Raw genomic sequence first — 18,148 nt, 5'->3', positions numbered from 1 at the left:
AAGGACAGAAGTACCTGTTAAGAGTTAGGAATCTAAAATGGATGGTAAAATAGGAAAATAATGATTACATATAATGACCTTAAGGCCAACAACATCCCAACACAATAATTCCCTCCTCTTCGCATTCCTCAGAAATTGTAAGCAATTATAAATTTGAATAAGCTGTTGCAGGACCTAATAAATTTAATGTGAAGAATAAACAGTCTTGAGCAAGTGCTAAAACTGCATTTAACACTGAAGGTATTCCATCCAAATTGCCTCCAATTACTTTGGCCATCTTTGTGAACCCATTTTCTTTTACTTTCTCGATGTTTTGCTGTTTAAAATTTACACCCATGACTTCAAATTATCTGGGGACTGTCTGGCATGAATGGGCCAAGTGTTTTGTATACTCACTAGTGTAGGCCTATTGTGGCCTTATAGACCAATGACTGACAAGTATGGACATGTAAAACCCCATTCCTTTGGCTTGAGGTAGGATAAAATCTGAGGGATCATTTACTAGCTATGGTGGTGGTGGTGGTAGCGTGCCGTGGAGTCGGTTCCTATTCATAGTGACCCTGTATAAGGTTTCCGAGGCTGTAAATCTTTATGGGAGCAGAAATCTTCATCTTTCTTCTGCAAAATGGCGGTAGTTTAGAACTGGTGAGCTTGAGGTTAGCAGCCCGGCTCATAACCACTATGCTACTAGAGCTCCTTTGACTCTAGTGCCCTTGACTGATTTTTCTCCTACTTTGCCATCCTACTTCCTCTACTCACTTAATAGCATCTCCTAAAGCACTTTTTAAATACATCCTTTGCACCTGAAATCTTTGAAGAGGCTCTGCTTCTCGGAGAACTAAATAAAAACTTTTATTTAGAGTTTTACTTGTTTTATTTTATAGAACATTGATGCATTTAATAAATTAGAATAATTCTACTTATAGACCTGAATTAACTCCTTATAATAATATTCCTGTTTGTTTCCAAATGTTGCACAAAAGTATTTTTAATAGGAATTACTTATTCTCCTTATGTTTTTAATGTAATCCATATCACTTGCTCAATGTGTTAGAGTGTAAATTTGTAGCAAGACTAGAAAGAAGAGAAATAATTTATATGCCAGGGAATTATTAATAACTTGATTCTTCTCATTATATTCCCCTTTCCATACAACATCTTATTCAGAAAAAGCACAAAAAAGAAGGTCATAGCCAATTTATCTATAAGATATTAAAGCCTAGTATGTGCTTTCTAGCTTTCAGTATTTCCCTAGTGGTATCAATTGTGAGCACGTTTCTGTTGTACCCAAGGTCACCATGAGCATGCCAACAACCACAAAATCAATTGTAAGATTTGTTGCCTTTATAAAATAAATATAAAAACATTGAAATGAAAATGGTATACAGTATTATGAGGGAATAATTATGGATCTATTAAAATGCATATAAGGAAGACTATAAACTATGTTTTTTATTTATAAATTTAAACATTGCAAAGTTTGGCTTTTAGTTTACTAGCATTGGTATCTTCAAAATGGAATGTTCATAATATTCTGGTGACAATTTTTCAGAATTATAAGATTAGTTTCCTTATTAAAGTTTAAAAATATATACTAATACAAGAATAGAGACAATATTTAAATATATTTTTTAAGCAAGTAAATAAATCATAGTTATGCAAATAACATACATTTTTGTTCAACATGTATCTTATTTTTCTCTGACTATGGTGAAAAATATCACTTTCTACAACCCTCTCAGGCTTTAAATTGGTATTGTACAATAAAGGGAAAATACTGATAATTGAGGCCAGATGAGGGCCAACTGATGAAGTCAGTTTAAGTTAATAATTAAGCAAGTGAAAATTGAGTTATATCAAGGTGAATCTTTTGAGCAAATATATTTGGAATATGTGAAATATATCCACATATAAGAATATGATGATTGGGTACATTTCAAAAGCATATCATAAAATTCAGCCAATTTAAAATGTGAGAATTGTGTTGGATCATAATGATTTTAACAGTTGTGTCTGCTAAGTTATTGCTGGCATCCCTGTAAAAAAAAATTGAATGAGACAAATGTCTTTGCCTCATAGAAAAGATGCAGTGTACCTAATCATATTCCTCACTTAAGCATAAAATATGAAAGAAACATTTTCAATGTATCAAACACAAAATATACCATAGCTTCATATTACTGACATAATACTTTTATTTTTTCTACATTTTGTTTGTATCTTTTGCAATTGAAAGAAGGGCTTCTTATGTGAAGCTGAGTGGCTACAGGATTATTGTTCCTAAGCCTCAAGATGTTGTGGGAGTGATAATGGAAAAATAATATTCTGTTGGAAATCTCTGGAGGTCTTGCTACATGAGGTATAATTGGAAAGGCCTAGCAGCCCACTATACCATTTCCAAATCAAGATTCTTAGTCATAAATACATGTATACTCTAAATCCTTCTTGGGGCTGAAATCAATAACAACAGGAGGTAAGAATACAGGAAATCTTCTTAATTTTAAAAAGTTTCAAAAGTAATAAATGCTTCACAGGGAAAAACAAAACCCCATGATATTCATTATTGAACTAATTTGGTTTTTAAATTTGACTTTTTAAGAACAAAGCATGGGGTGATGTTGACTTGGAGTATTTTCTTTAATTTCTCTTACTGTTAAACTCTTGAATTTCCTGTTATAAACATTTATGAGACAATCTGAATTTTAATGAAAAATGCAGTTCAAGACAATTTGAAGCAGATTGTCTCTGCACATACATTTATATGTCTACACACACACACACACACACTTATATGATGTTGTTGGTAAATGCTAATGAGCTGGTTCCAACTTATAACAACACTGTATAGGGTTTTCCAAGAAGCAACTGGTAAGTTTGAACCATCAACCTTGTGGTTCAAACAGACCTTGCAGTCCAGAGCATTAACATAGCAACTCTTTATATTTAATGGGAGCACTGTGGCTCTGTAGGGTAAACACTGGACTGAGAGCCATAAGACCGGTGTTTAGAGTCCAGTGGCAGCTGAACAAAGATGAGGCTTCTGAACCTGCAAGATTAACAGCCTCGGGAACCCTATACAGGCCAGCTTTAAACTGGAACTGACTTCCACAGAAAGTAACAACAACAATATATTTGATAGAATATATATTTTGTTGTTGTTATGTGCCGTGGAGTTGGTTCCGACTCATAGCAACCCTACATAGGGTTTCCCAGGCTGTAAATCTTTACGGGAGCAGACCACCTCATCTTTCTCCCGCTGAGCGGCTGGTAGTTTTGAACTGCTCACCTTGCGGCTTGCAGCCCGATTCGTAACCACTACGTTACCAGAGTTCCTTAGAATATATATACATATATATTTATTGTTGTTGTTAAGTGCCGTCAAGTCGATTCTGACCCATAGCGAGACTGTATAGGGTTTCCGAGGAGCAGCTGCCGACCTTGCAGTTCAAACGGCTTTGCAGTCTGGCGCATTAACCCACAACGCCACATCAGGGCTCCATATGTGTCCCCAAATTGCAAATATATATTTAAATTTAAAAAATAGGTAGTATATTCATATTATAAATATTAAATCATTTTGGCCATGAGATAATTAAAATATCATATTTATGTATGTTTATATCAGATTAATATTTTTAAATCTTCTTAAAATATCCTCATAAGCTAATAAATGTGCTTTATGAAAAATTATATAATTACTTGAATTATAAATGTTTAGTTACATACAGAAATAGATCATTTAATCCATTATTTTATAATACGATGTAAATTTTTGAAGTGTAACTTTAGCTATCATAAAGTAAACAACTATATTTTTTACACAGAAGTTTTAAAAATTGATGTGATTATCTTCAAGAGTAGTCATTTGTTATTTTGATATGGGAGGTCCAGATCTTGTATTACTAGCTTAAACTATTAACTTACTCTTAGTGAATTTCTCTCTATATAAGCACTGACCTTTACTGTATATTGCTCCATCCCCTCCCAACAGTGTGAAGTGGTTAGAAATGAAATGACAATACCAATTCACAACCCAGGAACCCAACTGGGATTAGCTGCCAAAGATATTTCTGATGAGAAATAAAGAAATAATTTGAATCAATGGTTTTTTTTTTCTCCCCACCTTTACCAGCAGGGAGCCTCTTCATTTCTCAAATCTAAGATCTCCATAAGAATAATTGTCCTGCAATATTCTGACCAAAAATGTGATTTTAGAAATAAAACATTGTGTAATGATGATCTCATTTTTAGCATACAGAGAGCCAGTTTATATATTAACCGCTACTAATGCTTACTGAATTTCAAATAATAAAATACAAAAAAAAAAAAAAGTGACGCTGTCTTATTTAGTAGTATGATTCCTCTAGAATGTTTATTTGTCTACAATTTTCAATACAGAGTTTTTTTCCCAATTTTTTTTTCTGCTATGTTTTATATTCTGTTCTCTGAAGCATTTGTGTTTTAAAGGAAAATTTTTCTTCAGCAGCAAAGGGAAGGATTTATTTATGTAATTTCCAAATTTCAGTAACTATCCATTGATATATATTCAGGGAAATGAAATGGTCTGGTATTTACCATTTTAATGCTGATAGTCAAATGCTATCACAGTTATCATCAAAAAGAAGACTTCAAGATCTATAATGAAGTAAAATGCTGTGATAGGATAATAGCCATAAAAATACAAGGAACATTAGTTAATGCCACTGTTATTCAAAATTGCACATCAACTACTAAAACATGATGATGAAGTTGAAGAGTCTACCACTTTTTCAGTCTGAAATTGAGCAAATACTCAGTTAACATGCATTGATACTTATTACTGATTGGGCTGTAAAAGTTGGAAACAAAATAAATAATCAGCACTTAAAAAATATGACCTCAGTAATTAGGACTGATGTTGGAGACCACATTATAGAATTTTACAAGACTAATAACTTATTCAATACAAATGCTGTTTTTCAACTACATAAACTGTAACTATCCATGTGGGTCTTGCCAGGTCGAATACACAGGACCCACACTGACCACATCTATGGGAAGGCACAATGGAGAACTCTGCTCAATTGTAATCAGCAAAACAAGAAGAGGAGATGACTAGAACTGATCACCAATTACTACTATGCAAGTTCAGGCTGGAGCTGAAGAAAATGAAAACAAGTCCATGAGAGCCAAAATTTGACCTTGAATATATTCTATCTGATTTTAGAGACCATCTCAAGAACAGCTATGATACATTAGACACCAGTGATCAAAGACAAGAGAGTGTGGGATGATATCAAGAATATCATAAAAGAAAAAAGAAATAGATCATTTAAAAAATACAGGAAATAAAGAAAATACAAAAATTGATATCATAAGAGACTCTGAAACTTACAGCTGAGTGTAGAGAAACTAAAATGAATGAAAGAAATGAGTAATTAAAAGAGTTGAACAGAAAATTTTGAAGAGGCACTCAAGAAAACAAAGTGAAGTCTTATGATAAAATATTCAAAGATCTGACGTTAGAAAGCAAAATGGAAGAACACACTCAGTATTTCACAAGCTAAAAGGACTGAACATAAACGTCCAGCTTTGGGTTGCAATAGCGAAGGAATCTATGGGCAAAATCTTGAATGGCGCAAGAAGAATCACAAGAAAGTGGAAGGTTTATATCGAATCATGGAGCCAAAAAGAAATGGTAAATGCTCAACAATTTCAAGAATTACCATATAATCAAAACCCAATGGTATTGAAGTACTAGCAGCACTGAAGGCAGAGGTGCAAAAAAGAGGATCCAGGAATTGATGGAATGTAAACTGAGAAACTTTTGCAGTACTGAAGGCAGTCCTTTATCTATGCCAAGAAATTTGGAAGACAGCTACCTAGCAAACCAATTGGAAGAGATCCCTATTTATGACCATTTCAAAGAAAGGTGACTGAATAGAATGCAGAAATATTTACAAAAAATAATTAATATCTCACACAAATAAAGTTTTGCAGAAGACAACCGAAAAATAGTTGCAGCAATACATCAACAGGGGACTACCAGAAATTCAAGCCAGATTCAAAAGAGTACTGGGAACAAGGAATGCCATTGCTGAAAACAGATAGATCTTGGCTAAAAGCAGAGAACACAAGAAATATGTTTGTATTTCATTTATTATGCAAAGACATTTGACTATGTAGATTTTAGCAACTATGAATAACGTTGGAAAGAATGAATATTCCAGAAGATTTCATTGTGCTCATGAGGAATTTGGGCAAGAAACAGTTGTTCGAACAGTACAAGATACCGAATAGTTTAAAATCAAGAAAGGTATGTACCAGAGTTATTTTCTTTCCTCATACTTATTAAATCTGTGTGCTGAGCAAATAATCTGAGAAACTGGGTTATATTAAGAGTTTGTCATCAGTATTAAAGGAAGACTCATGAATAACCTGTGATATTCAGAAGACACACCTTTGCTTGCTGGATGTGAAGAAGATTTGAAATAGTTGAAGATCAAAAACTAGAGTCATTAGTATGGCTTGAATTTCAATATAAAGAAAATAAAAATCCTCACAAATGAACCAGTAAATAACTTCATGAAAATGGGGAAAAGATTGAAGTTGCCAAAGACTTTAGTTTGCTTGGTTCCAAGATAAACACTCATGGAATCAGCAGTCAAGAAACCAAATGACACAATCTTTTAGGCAAATCTGCTGTAGAAGAACTCTTTAAAATATTAAAGAAAAAATATTTCACTATGAAGATTTCTGTGCACCTCATTTACATGTGAAACTTGGACAGTGAGTAAGGAAGAATCAATGCATTGAGTTATGGTGACAGATAAGAATATTTTAAGTAGATGGATTGCTAGAACAACAGACAAATTTGTCTTTGAAGAAGTTCAACCAGAATGCTCCTTACAAGTGAGGATGGTGTGACTTCATCAGTTTTTTTGGACATGTTGTCAGAAGGCACCAGTCCTTGAAGAAAATGACTTGCTTGGTAAAATGAACAGTCAATTTGGAAAAAGAGGAAGACGCTCAACAAGATGGATTGACACAGTGACATCAACAAGTGGCTTAAAGATAATTGTGAGGATGGTGTAACATTAGGCAATGTTTCTTTCTATTGTGCATGGGTTAATACGAGTTGGAACTGACTTGACCTAAGTGCAACTACATGCACTGATGTTAGATTAGAATATAGTCTAGAAATTCTGAGAAACTATTTGGCAACAAAAACTGACAGTCCTAAGGTAATAATGCAAATATTATTGTAATGGCTCACAATTTTTTTTTGTTGTTGTTATTATATATGTGAATTTTTATAGGGGAACTTGTTCCATAAAATGATTTGTTCTTTTTTTGTTAAGTGTCATCAAGCTGGTTCTAACTCATAGCAACCCTGTGTAGAGTTTCCAGGGATTGTATGGTGGGCTTGAACCTCTGAACTTGCAGTTGTCAGTCCAGTGCTTATCTTACAGACTAACAAGACCTTAGAGACTTAAACACTTCCTATCACTCAATCATTCTTAAGGAAATATTTGTAAATTAGGGGGAAACTGTAATTTTTACACTACTAATTTTGTATTTGTTTCTCTACATTCCTCTTCGTCTGTAGTAATGTAGTATCATATGTGAAGATTTCTAGAAATAAGGTCAATCATAATGTTTTGAAATATTTTTTCTCAAACTTTCTAAATTTTAATTAACTCTATTTAGTTTTATATTATTTTAGCAATTCAGTTAATGCTTTAAGAATGTGATATACTAATTATAGTCATGCTAAGTTTTGGCATCTGCAGATAAGTTTTTGCTTTATTGACCTGCCTTGCTGATATGTTGAAATGCTTGAGAAATATTTCCAATAGGAAGACTGACATTTTGGACTTACAAAAAGTATTCATATTCTGAACTTGAAATCTAACACAAAATCAAGACTTCCAAAATCCTGGAACAAGATTAGGTTCACAAATAACTGCTGATCCAAAAATTATCAAGAACAGAAATATGCAACTAAATAGACTCTTTCTCTATATATAGATATATAATACACACACACACGTATTTGTTGTTGTTAAGTGATATCGAGTCAATTCTGGCCCATAGCGACTCTGTATAGGCTTTCTGAGGAGCAGCTAGTGACCTTGAACTGCTGACCTTGCAGTTGAAAGTGTTTGCAGTCTGACACATTAACCCACAGTGCCACACCAGCACTCCCTCTATATATACACATGTGTAAACACACACACATACACCCATAGTAACATTTTAGTCTATTTAGTTGTATATTTTATGTAACTAAACACACAGTAACACACATAGTAACATTTACATGCATCATGAGTGTTTTAGGTTTTATTTTTCTAGATATAATAAAGTATTTTTCTCCTAAATTGTCTAACTAATGAGTTTTCTCAAGCTGAAAAAAACTGAGGAAATAAAACCAAGACTCAACTTGAACTATTGAAGGGATCTTCTGTCAAAATATTGAGTGATGCAGAAACCATCAAAAGAATATGGAAGTTATACACAGAGTTACTGTACCAGAAAGAAATGGACAGTGTTCAACCATCTCAAGAGGTTCCATATTATCAAGAGCCAAGGGTATTGAGGGAAGAAATCCAAGGTTCACTAAAGGTATTCTCAAAGAGCAAGGCTTCAGGAATTGATGGAATATAAATTGAAATCTTTCAACAAATTGATGCAGCATTACAGACACTCATTCATCTATACCGAGAAATTTGGAACACAGTTACCTGACTAATATACTGGAAGAGATCCATATTCGTGCCCATTCAAAGAAACGGTGACCTAACAAAATGCAGATATCGTCAGACAATATAATTAATATCACATGCAAGTAAAATTTTGCTCAAGATAATTCAAAAATTGTTGCAACAGTAGATTGACAGGGAATTGCCAGAGATTCAATCGGATTCAGATGAGGACATGGAATAAGGAATATCATTGCTGACATCAGTTGGAACTTGTCTGAAGACAAAGAATACCAGAAAGATGTTCACCTGTGCTTTATTGACTATTAAAAGGCTTTAAATGTGTGGATCATGACAAGGTATGGATAAATTCAGGAGAATGAATATTCTGAAACACTTAATTGTGTTCATGAGAAACCTGTATATAGACCAAGAAGTAGTCTATTGAATAGAACAAGGAGACACTGAATGGTTATAATTAGGAAAGGTGTGTGCCAGGGTTGTATTCTTTCACCATACAGATTCAATCTGTATGCTGAGCAAATAATATGCGAAACTGGCTTATGTGAAGAAAAACGTGGCATCAGGATTGAAGGTAGACTAACAACCTGCAATATACAAATGATACAACCTTGATTGCTTGAAAGCAAAGATAACTTGAAAGGCTTACTGATGAAGATAAAAGACTTCAGCATGAGTTACATGCAATGCAAAGAAAACAAAAATTCTCACCATTGGACCAATAAGTAACAAAGAAATGATTGAAGTTATTAAAAACTTAATTTTCAGCATTCATGGAAGCATCAGTTAAGAAATCAAATGATATATTGCAATATGCAAATTTGCTGCACAAAACGTCTTTGAAGTATTCAGTAGCAAAGATCAGTTTGAGGAATAAAGTGCACCTGACCCAAGCCATGGTATTTTCAATAACCTCGTATGCATGTGAATTTTGTACAATGAATAAAGAAGACCATAGAAGAATTTATGCATTTGAGTTATGTTGTTGGAGAAGAATATTAGGGTACCATGAACTGCTAAAAGAGCAAACACATTTCACTGGAAGAAGTACTCCAGAATGTGTCTTAGAAGCCAAGATGGCCAGACTTCATCTCTCTTACTTTGGATATATTTTCAGGAGGGACCAGATTTTGGAGAAAGTCATCATACTTGGTAAAGTGGAGGATTAGTGAAAAAGAGGAAGAACCCCAATAAGATGAATTTGCTCAGTGAAAGCAGCAACGGGCTCAAGTGTAGCAGCAATTGTGAGGCTGGAGCAAGACCAGAATGTGTTTCAGTCTGTTGTATATGGGGTCACTATGGGTCAAAACTGATTCAATGGCACCTAACAACGAGTTTAGCTTTATCACACTCAGATTAAAACTTTTCTTAATATGATTAACAAAATTATAATAACCATGACTATAAAGGGACTGTGATAGTTAAGATTTGTAACAACTTTTCTGGTCCAGGATTTTTCAGTGGTTTGTCATTTGAGAAGCAGCTATTTCCCCTTATGTAATTTGATGTGATAAATTAATAACACCATTAATGTTGGGATAAACCACCTTTGATCCCACTACCACACTGATCCCATTTGAATTATAGTTGTAGCAACAGGTCTTCCACTTAAGCATATGGATATTATCCTATCATAGACAGAGTTGTATCTCTTTACTATCTTGATATGTTTACTGTTGATATGAATGCAATGGCGTTCTTCTTCAATTTGGCATTCCAACATAGTAAACTATGTGATTGTCAAATGTAAAATGGCCAATAGGAGTCCATTTCAGTTCACTAATGCCCAGGATATTAATGTTTATATGTTCCATTTCATATTCGAAAATGTCAAATTTTCCTAATTCATACCCCATACATTCCATTATTAATGGATGCTTACAGCGGTTCCTCTTTATTTTGACTTGTTCCCCATCAGCAAATGGAGCTTCTGAAGGCTTTACTCAATTCATGTCATCAGCGTCAACTATACTGTGAGGAGGTAGCTCTTCCCCAATTGTATTTTGAGCGCCTTCCAACCTGAGGGACTCATCTTTCGGCACTATATCTCACAATATTCTGGTTCTCTTTATCATGCTTCAATAGTCAGTATTCTAGTGCTACCTGACAGTGTTCCACTGTGATTCATAAAGTTCTTAGTAGCTAAACCTTCAGAAGTAGTACATCTCTCCTTCTTCCTATCTGTTTTAGTCTTGAAACTCTGCTGAAACCTGTCTACCATGGGTGACCCTGCTGGCATTTAAAATATCGGTGGCATAGCTTCAAAAATCACAGCAACACGCAAGTCACCACAGTGTGATAAACTGACAGATTAATGGTGCATCTGCTAATTATGTGGAAGGGATTCTACTAAACACTGAATATATGGAGGACAGTCCTACTCTTACACACACAGAGTTGAAATGATTCAGAATTGACTGGACCTAAAACTCCCAATTTTAACTTATGTTTCATTATAATTAGATTCTGCAGAATTACTTTAAAAATATAGTTTTATCCCTAATCCTCACAATATATATAATTTTAAAAAAGATGTTGTTATGTGCTTTCGAGTTGGTTCTGACTCATAGCAACCTTTTATTGTGTTTCGGGTTCAAACCCCTACTACCTTGTGGTTCACAAATTAGTGCTTATTTACAGCATCATTAAGGTAGCTTTAAAAAAAAATTAGACACTGCTATACTGACTCATAAAAAAATGAATATTATAATATTTTATTGATATCTTTATTTTAAAAAATATTCAAGAACCTACTTTGATGGAACCTGTTGCAGCACTATTATGGTGCTGTAGGATAAGCAGTGGACCTCAAGGTCTGAACCACAGAATCAGTGGTTCACACTCACCAGCAGCTCCTTGGAAACCCTATACAGGGTTCTTATGAGTCAGAATCAACTTGACAGCATTTAATAACAACAACAATTGCATCTTTTTCTGGAGTCCTATTGTGGTGCTGTAGGATAAGCACTGGACTGCAAGTTTGGTTTGAGCCAAAAGGATGGTGGTTCAAACTCACCAGCTTCTCAGAAACTCTACACAGCATCGCAATGAGTCATAACTGACCCTATGACACTTAACATTGTGGTACTGTAGGGTAAGCATTGGACTACTAACCATAATGTCAGTGGTTCAAACCCACTAGCTACTTCCTGGAAACCCTATACAGAACGGTTATGCACTGGAACTGACTCAATGGCAGAACACAACAGCAACAGAAATAAGCAATTCAGGTGTGACCCGAATGAAATTGTGACTGATTTATTTTTATTTTGTCTTGTAATTGCTCTAATTGTTCTTATTAACTCTGTTGTTCAAATATTTATTAATTTCCTATAGGACTGCCAAAAGAACCAATAGATCTGTTTTGGAAGAAGTGCAGCCAGAGTGCTCCTTGGAGGCCAGGATGGCTAAGCTTCATCTCTCATACTTTGGACATTTTGTCCAGAGGAAACAGTCACTGGAGAAGGATGTCATGCTGGGTAAGGTGGAGGGTCAGAGAAAAAGAGGAAGACCCCCAACGAGATGGATTCGGTAGGTGGCATCATTGATGGACTCAAGTGTGGCAGTGGTAGTTAGGTTGGCCCAGGATTGGACATTGTTTCGTTCTGCTGTGCATGGGGTCGCTATGAGTTGGTTCTGACTCAATGGCACCTGACAACAACATCAGTATGCAATAAGCTGGTGTACAGCATTCCAAGTCTCATGTTAGTAAAATGAATCTGAAAAAATACATTCCAAGTCTTGATACAACTCATAGTCTAGCATAAGTAGATTAAAAAGATATCTTCCCAGGAAAATAAATAAATAAGCAAAATGTGAGAAGAAAACAGAAACAAACCAAAAAATTAGCAACAAAGTAATATAAAATATTGGGTTATTGGATGATGTCATTAGTGCCAAGAGAAGTAGTCAGCTAATCTTATTTATAGTTTAGGTAAAAAGATAATGAATGTTCATACTTGAGAGAAGACTTGAGGGAGAGGGAAGACAGGCAGACAAAGGATATAGCTGGTTTAATGAGGCTCTTCAAAGAGAAGCACAAAAGATGAACTTAACTAGGTTTCGGGACTGCAAATAGTTTTAAATCACTAGTCTGGCATTGGTAAGCAGAGATTAGATAATTGAGCTAATGTTCTGCCCAGAACTGGACTTCAGTTGGTATGGACAGAGGTTCATTGTACAGTTTTAAAAACAGGAGCATCAAAATCATATTCACAATTTAGAAAGATTAATGTCCTAATAAAATACAGGATATATAGCAGGCATGTGAGGTAGAAGATCAATTGCTAGGTGATTTAATAAATCAGGGAAAATGATAAACTGTTGAGTTGAGCTGAACTTGTTAAAATAGAAATTAGCATTTTCTTGTTTTTTTCTTTTCAATCTGGAAAACACTTTTTTCATATAATCAACTTTTCACTAATGTGCAAAATTTTTTCTAGTATGTAAATTTATCATTAACTATGAGTCCTAGTGTGGCCCTGTAGGATAAGCACTGAAGTGCCAACCACAAGGTCAGCAGTTCAAGGTCACCAGCAGCTCCTAGGAGTCACTCTTGGAACCAACTCAATGGCACTCAATAACATGTATTTATGTAAGGGTTGTCCTGGTGGGACGCTGTGGGTTAATGCGCCAGACTACAAAGCCATTTGAACTGCAAGGTCTACAGTTCAAGCTGCTCCTCGGAAATCCTATACAGTGTCACTATGTGTTGGAACCGACTCGATCGCACTTAAAAAAAAAAAAAAAGATCTTTATAAGGAGCCTTGATAGCTCTGTAGGACAAGCATTGAAAAGATTTACAGTTCAAATCCACCAGCTGCTCTGAGGGAGAAAACTGCACCTTGTACCTCCCATAAAGATTTATAGCCTGGAAAGCCCTATACAGTGTCGTTGTGAGTTAGGGTTAACTTGATGGAAATGGGTTTGATGTTTGTATGTTGTTATGTACCGTGGAGTCGATTCCGACTCATAGCGACCCTATGCAGGGTTTCCGAGGCTGTAAATCTTTACGGGAGCAGAACGCCTCATCTTTCTCCCGCATAACAGCTGGTAGTTTTACTTATATTTTGTTGTTGTTGTTGGTGGTGGTGGTGTTCAGTGCTAAGGAATTGGTTCTGACTCAAAGCAACAATATATAGGGTTTCAAGGAGCAGCCGGTGAGCTTGAACCACTGACCTTGCGGTTTAAACCGACCTTGCCGACTAAATTATTTGTGGCTGTTTATATTAAAAAATGTAGATAAAAGGAGCTGACACCTTAACACGAAGATAAAATTTATATCCATGTTTTAAAAAGAATATACCTGTGTGTGTTGTTGTTTTTGTTGTTACATGCCATCGAGTCAGTTCCAACCTATAGTGACCTTGCATAGGGTTTCCAAGGAGTGGCTGGTGAGCTTTAACTGCTGACTTTGTGGTTCAAACTGATTTTGTAGTCCAGCGCATTAACCCACAGTACCACACCAGGACTCCATATCTGTATGAACATATGTATATATGCATATTGTTGTTTTCTGGTTACCAAATAATTTTTTTAATTTAATTACTTCAGCTTTTATTCTTTTTGGAAAATATGAGATGAGGGCAAAACTATGTTACTCACTATAATTACGCACATTTTATTTTGCTTTACACAAGTTTTAAACATATTAAAGTGGATACAATTCTTGACTAAAGACATATTGCAGAACTCTGACATATATTTTTGTGAGTTAGAACAAAATAAAGCTTATGAAACTTCTATTATACCATCATCATATAGCCAACTGAATGTTTTTTAAATTAGCATCTGCCATTCTTAAAGACTGCAAATTTAGGGTACAGTTAAAATTATATTTATCTGAAGTTTTATGAGAAAATATAAAACTAGAAGTCAGTTATACAAATCCTATTTATAACCATCACTTGGCTATTTTTAAAAGTTTTAATAAAATGGTAAAGATAAAAAAATAAATTTATAATCAAGAAAATACACTGTTATTTTAAAAAAATTAATAACCAATTTGAATACTTTAGATGTAAATGGAATTCTTAGTGCCTGGGCTCCATAATATCTCTATGTTGTTGTTGTTGTTGTTAAGTGCCGTCGAGTCGGTTTCGACCCATAGCGACCCTGAAAGGGTTTCCGAGGCTGTAAATCTTTACGGGAGAAGAACGCCTCATCGTTCTCCCGCGGAGCAGCTGGTAGTTTCGAACTGCTGACCTTGCGGTTTGCAGCCCGATTCGTAACCACTACGCTACCAGAGCTTATAACTTCTTAATTCTTATATTTTAATTTTAAAGTAAGAGATTACTTCAAAATAAAATACAGGCATTTTATCATTTCGTTCTTCTATAAATTTCAGATGCCCAACACATTCAAATCAAGGATTACAAAACAAGCAGCCTTCTGAACACACTTTGCTTGGCGGCAGAATGCTTTTCAACTTTTGAATCTGGCTGCCTTAAGGCAAGCCTTAGTTAAGGCTAGTTTACCACAGACCCTACTGGAGTCCCACGTTTGTTACCTGGAGGGCATGTGAGACTGGCTTGCTGTTTAAAGTATTATAAGCACAATATTTACTTTAATAAAAAAAAGTAGTTACACTTATGGAGGGAAAAAACAAATATTATAAGCATGATGATAACTCTTACTAGTTTTATTTCTAACTTGGGAAAATCAGATCAAACCCAATCCGGCTCATTTTCACAGACAGTACTTTGTTACCTAACAAATGATCAGGCAGTTTTGTAAGTATGGGTACTATCTCCATAGACTATTGTTATGAGAAGCCTGAAATTGAAGATAAATGATTTACCTCTAAAACTACCAAATATGCATTTTACTATATAAATCTTGACTCCCAGACAGTGACTTTCAACTTTATCCATACATGCAACATTTGTTGTTGTTGTTAGGTGCCATCGGGTCAGTACCAATTCATAGCGACCTTATGCACAGCAGAAGGAAACACTGCCCGACCCTGGGCCAACCTCACTACTATTGCCATGCTTGAGTCCATTGATGTTGCCACTTGGCCAATCCATATCATTGGGGGTCTTCCTCTTTTTCTCTGACCCTCCATCTTACCAAACATGATATCCTTCTGAAACGACTGGTCCCTCCTCACAATATGTCCGAAGTATGACAGACCAGTGAAGATGTCAGCTTGAGGACTAAGGTGTGCCTGACTCAAGCCATGGTATTTTCAATAACCTCATATGCATGCGAAAACTGGACAGTAAATAAGGAAGACTATAGGAGAATTGATACTTTTGAGTTACATGCAACATAGAAATTCTCAAATATTTAAATTAAAGGGAAGGGAATATTAATATGCCTAATAAATTACAAGTAACAAAAGTTTTCTTCTAATCCTAGAGAAAAAGGCAAAAGGATGAGAGCTTGTGAGGCAAATTGAAAAGAAGGATTCTGTGTAAATGTGACTGACATTGGACCCTTTAACAATGCTACTCCCTCAACATGTACAGGATAGAGAATGATAGAAGCCACAAACTTTCTTAGTAGAAACACCTGAAAGTTGTGATAGAAAAACACAGAGAATATAAAAATATGTAAAAGTCCTGCTGTGGCACTGTTGGGTAAGCACTGATTACAAGATAATTTGAATTGCAAGGTCAGCATTTCAAACTCACTAGCCACGCCTTGAAAATGCTGAGTCAGAACTAACTTGACAGAACTTAACAAGTGATGAAGATAATTAGGAGACAATGTCACTAACTTCAGTCTGAAGTTTAAGGAACAAGAAGGAATAAATAATACAGATACAGTAATCTGTTGGGATTTTGTTTTTAAATTACACACAAATAAAAGTCAGTATCTCACTTTTTAGAGATTTTTAGAGCATCTACTTGTCTTTGAATTTGTCCCATTTCCTTAAAATAAACAACTGATTCCCATTTAAATAAATCTTTAAAAATTCTTAACTATTATAACAAGCTTGTTAAACTGCACTTTGGTGGGATTAAATTAAAAAAAAAAAATCTTCATGGCAATACCAAGGTTATGGTAACCAAATTCATTTATAAGCAATAATGAAATTTGCCATCATCCCACTTGCATTATTTCAATGAAAAAGACTGAGTCAATTCACTTCTTCAAGAACAATTACATTGAAATGGTTACTGAAAGTCTTTAATAACATGGAAAATAAATTAAATTGCATTCCAATACAGAGTAGAATGTCCAAAGTCTTGATATAAACTTTGATATAATGAGTAGGGTACTATCTTTGTAAGTGATATTATCCACAATGGATTTATCAGTTTTTTAAATACTATGGAGATCAGTATATCTCTGACACAATTCTGAAATGCTTGTTAGTAGCTTTGTCAAAAAACTCATTTAAGATAGTTGTGTTTTTCAGTAACATTTAGAACAATACAGCACTTGATATGAATACTCAGACTGTCATACTGCACTAAAACATAATTAAGCAACATTTTACAAATTAGCAGCAATTTTCAGTAGCTGTATATATCAACTGTGTAACAGAATTGTAATGTTCTCCTACGTTATCCACATGTCTCATATACACAAGCATAAATGTTTTGTTTTTGTTTTTTGAGTATTCTTCACCAAGTATAATAGGAAGAGAATCCACCTGTATTTTTTCTATTGTGGTTTGTAAAATGTGAGACAGTGCTCTTAGCTCAAGCTGACCTTCCATTGCAGCTGTGTTTACAACATCATCAGAGTACTTTGCCAAATCTTTGAGTGTATGCAGATCTCCTGTGTTAGGGTTTGTTAAAAATGGCAGGAAGTGTTCCACATGGTTTTGCTTGTATTCAGCAGTTTGACTTCTTAAGGCAGCCACGGTCAGAGGGCAATCCTGTTCCTTCAGCAGATCTTCTATGGCTTTATACATGCAGTGACCATCAGATGGAATCTGTTAAATTTTCAACTGTCTAGATGCCAATATCTGAGCAAGCTTCTGACTTTCTATGTGTCTGGCTCCAGATAAGTTCTCAGTTTCAGCTTCAGCTATCCTTTCTTCCCATTCTTTTGCCAATTGGGAGTCTTCCTCTTTTTTGCCGACCATCCACTTTTGCAAGGATGATATCCTTCTCCAGGGGCTTTATTGTTGGTAAATGCCGTCAAATTGATTCTGACTCATAGTGACCTGGTATAGGGTTTCCATGGAGAGGCTAGTGAGTTAAAATCACTGACCTTGCAGTTCAAACAGACCTTGCGTTCCAGTGCTTTTTCCCACAGCACCACACCAGGACCCCTGGTATGAAAGAGAAGTCTCCCCATCTTGGTTTCCAAGGAGCATTCTGGTTATACTTCACAGATGTGTTTGTTCTTCTTGCAGTCCATGGTGCTGTCAATATTCTCCTCCAAAACCTTAATTCAAATGGATCGATTTTTCTATGGCCTTCCTTTACAACTTTCATTGTCCAACTACTGAGAACACTAGGGCTTGGGTCAGACTCAGTTAA

The 18,148-nt window shown here is 35.1% G+C and overlaps 1 pseudogene; it reads right to left on the bottom strand.

Annotated features, from left to right (window-relative positions):
* Positions 1 to 17,157: 17,157 nt before the first annotated feature.
* LOC102837347 lies at positions 17,158 to 17,748 on the bottom strand (annotated as a pseudogene).
* Between the last annotated feature and the right edge of the window lie 400 nt (positions 17,749 to 18,148).

The sequence above is a fragment of the Chrysochloris asiatica genome, unplaced genomic scaffold (assembly GCF_000296735.1).
Source record: "Chrysochloris asiatica unplaced genomic scaffold, ChrAsi1.0 scaffold00091, whole genome shotgun sequence".
Lineage (NCBI taxonomy): Eukaryota > Metazoa > Chordata > Mammalia > Afrosoricida > Chrysochloridae > Chrysochloris > Chrysochloris asiatica.
This window is presented reverse-complemented; position numbering and strand designations above follow the sequence as displayed.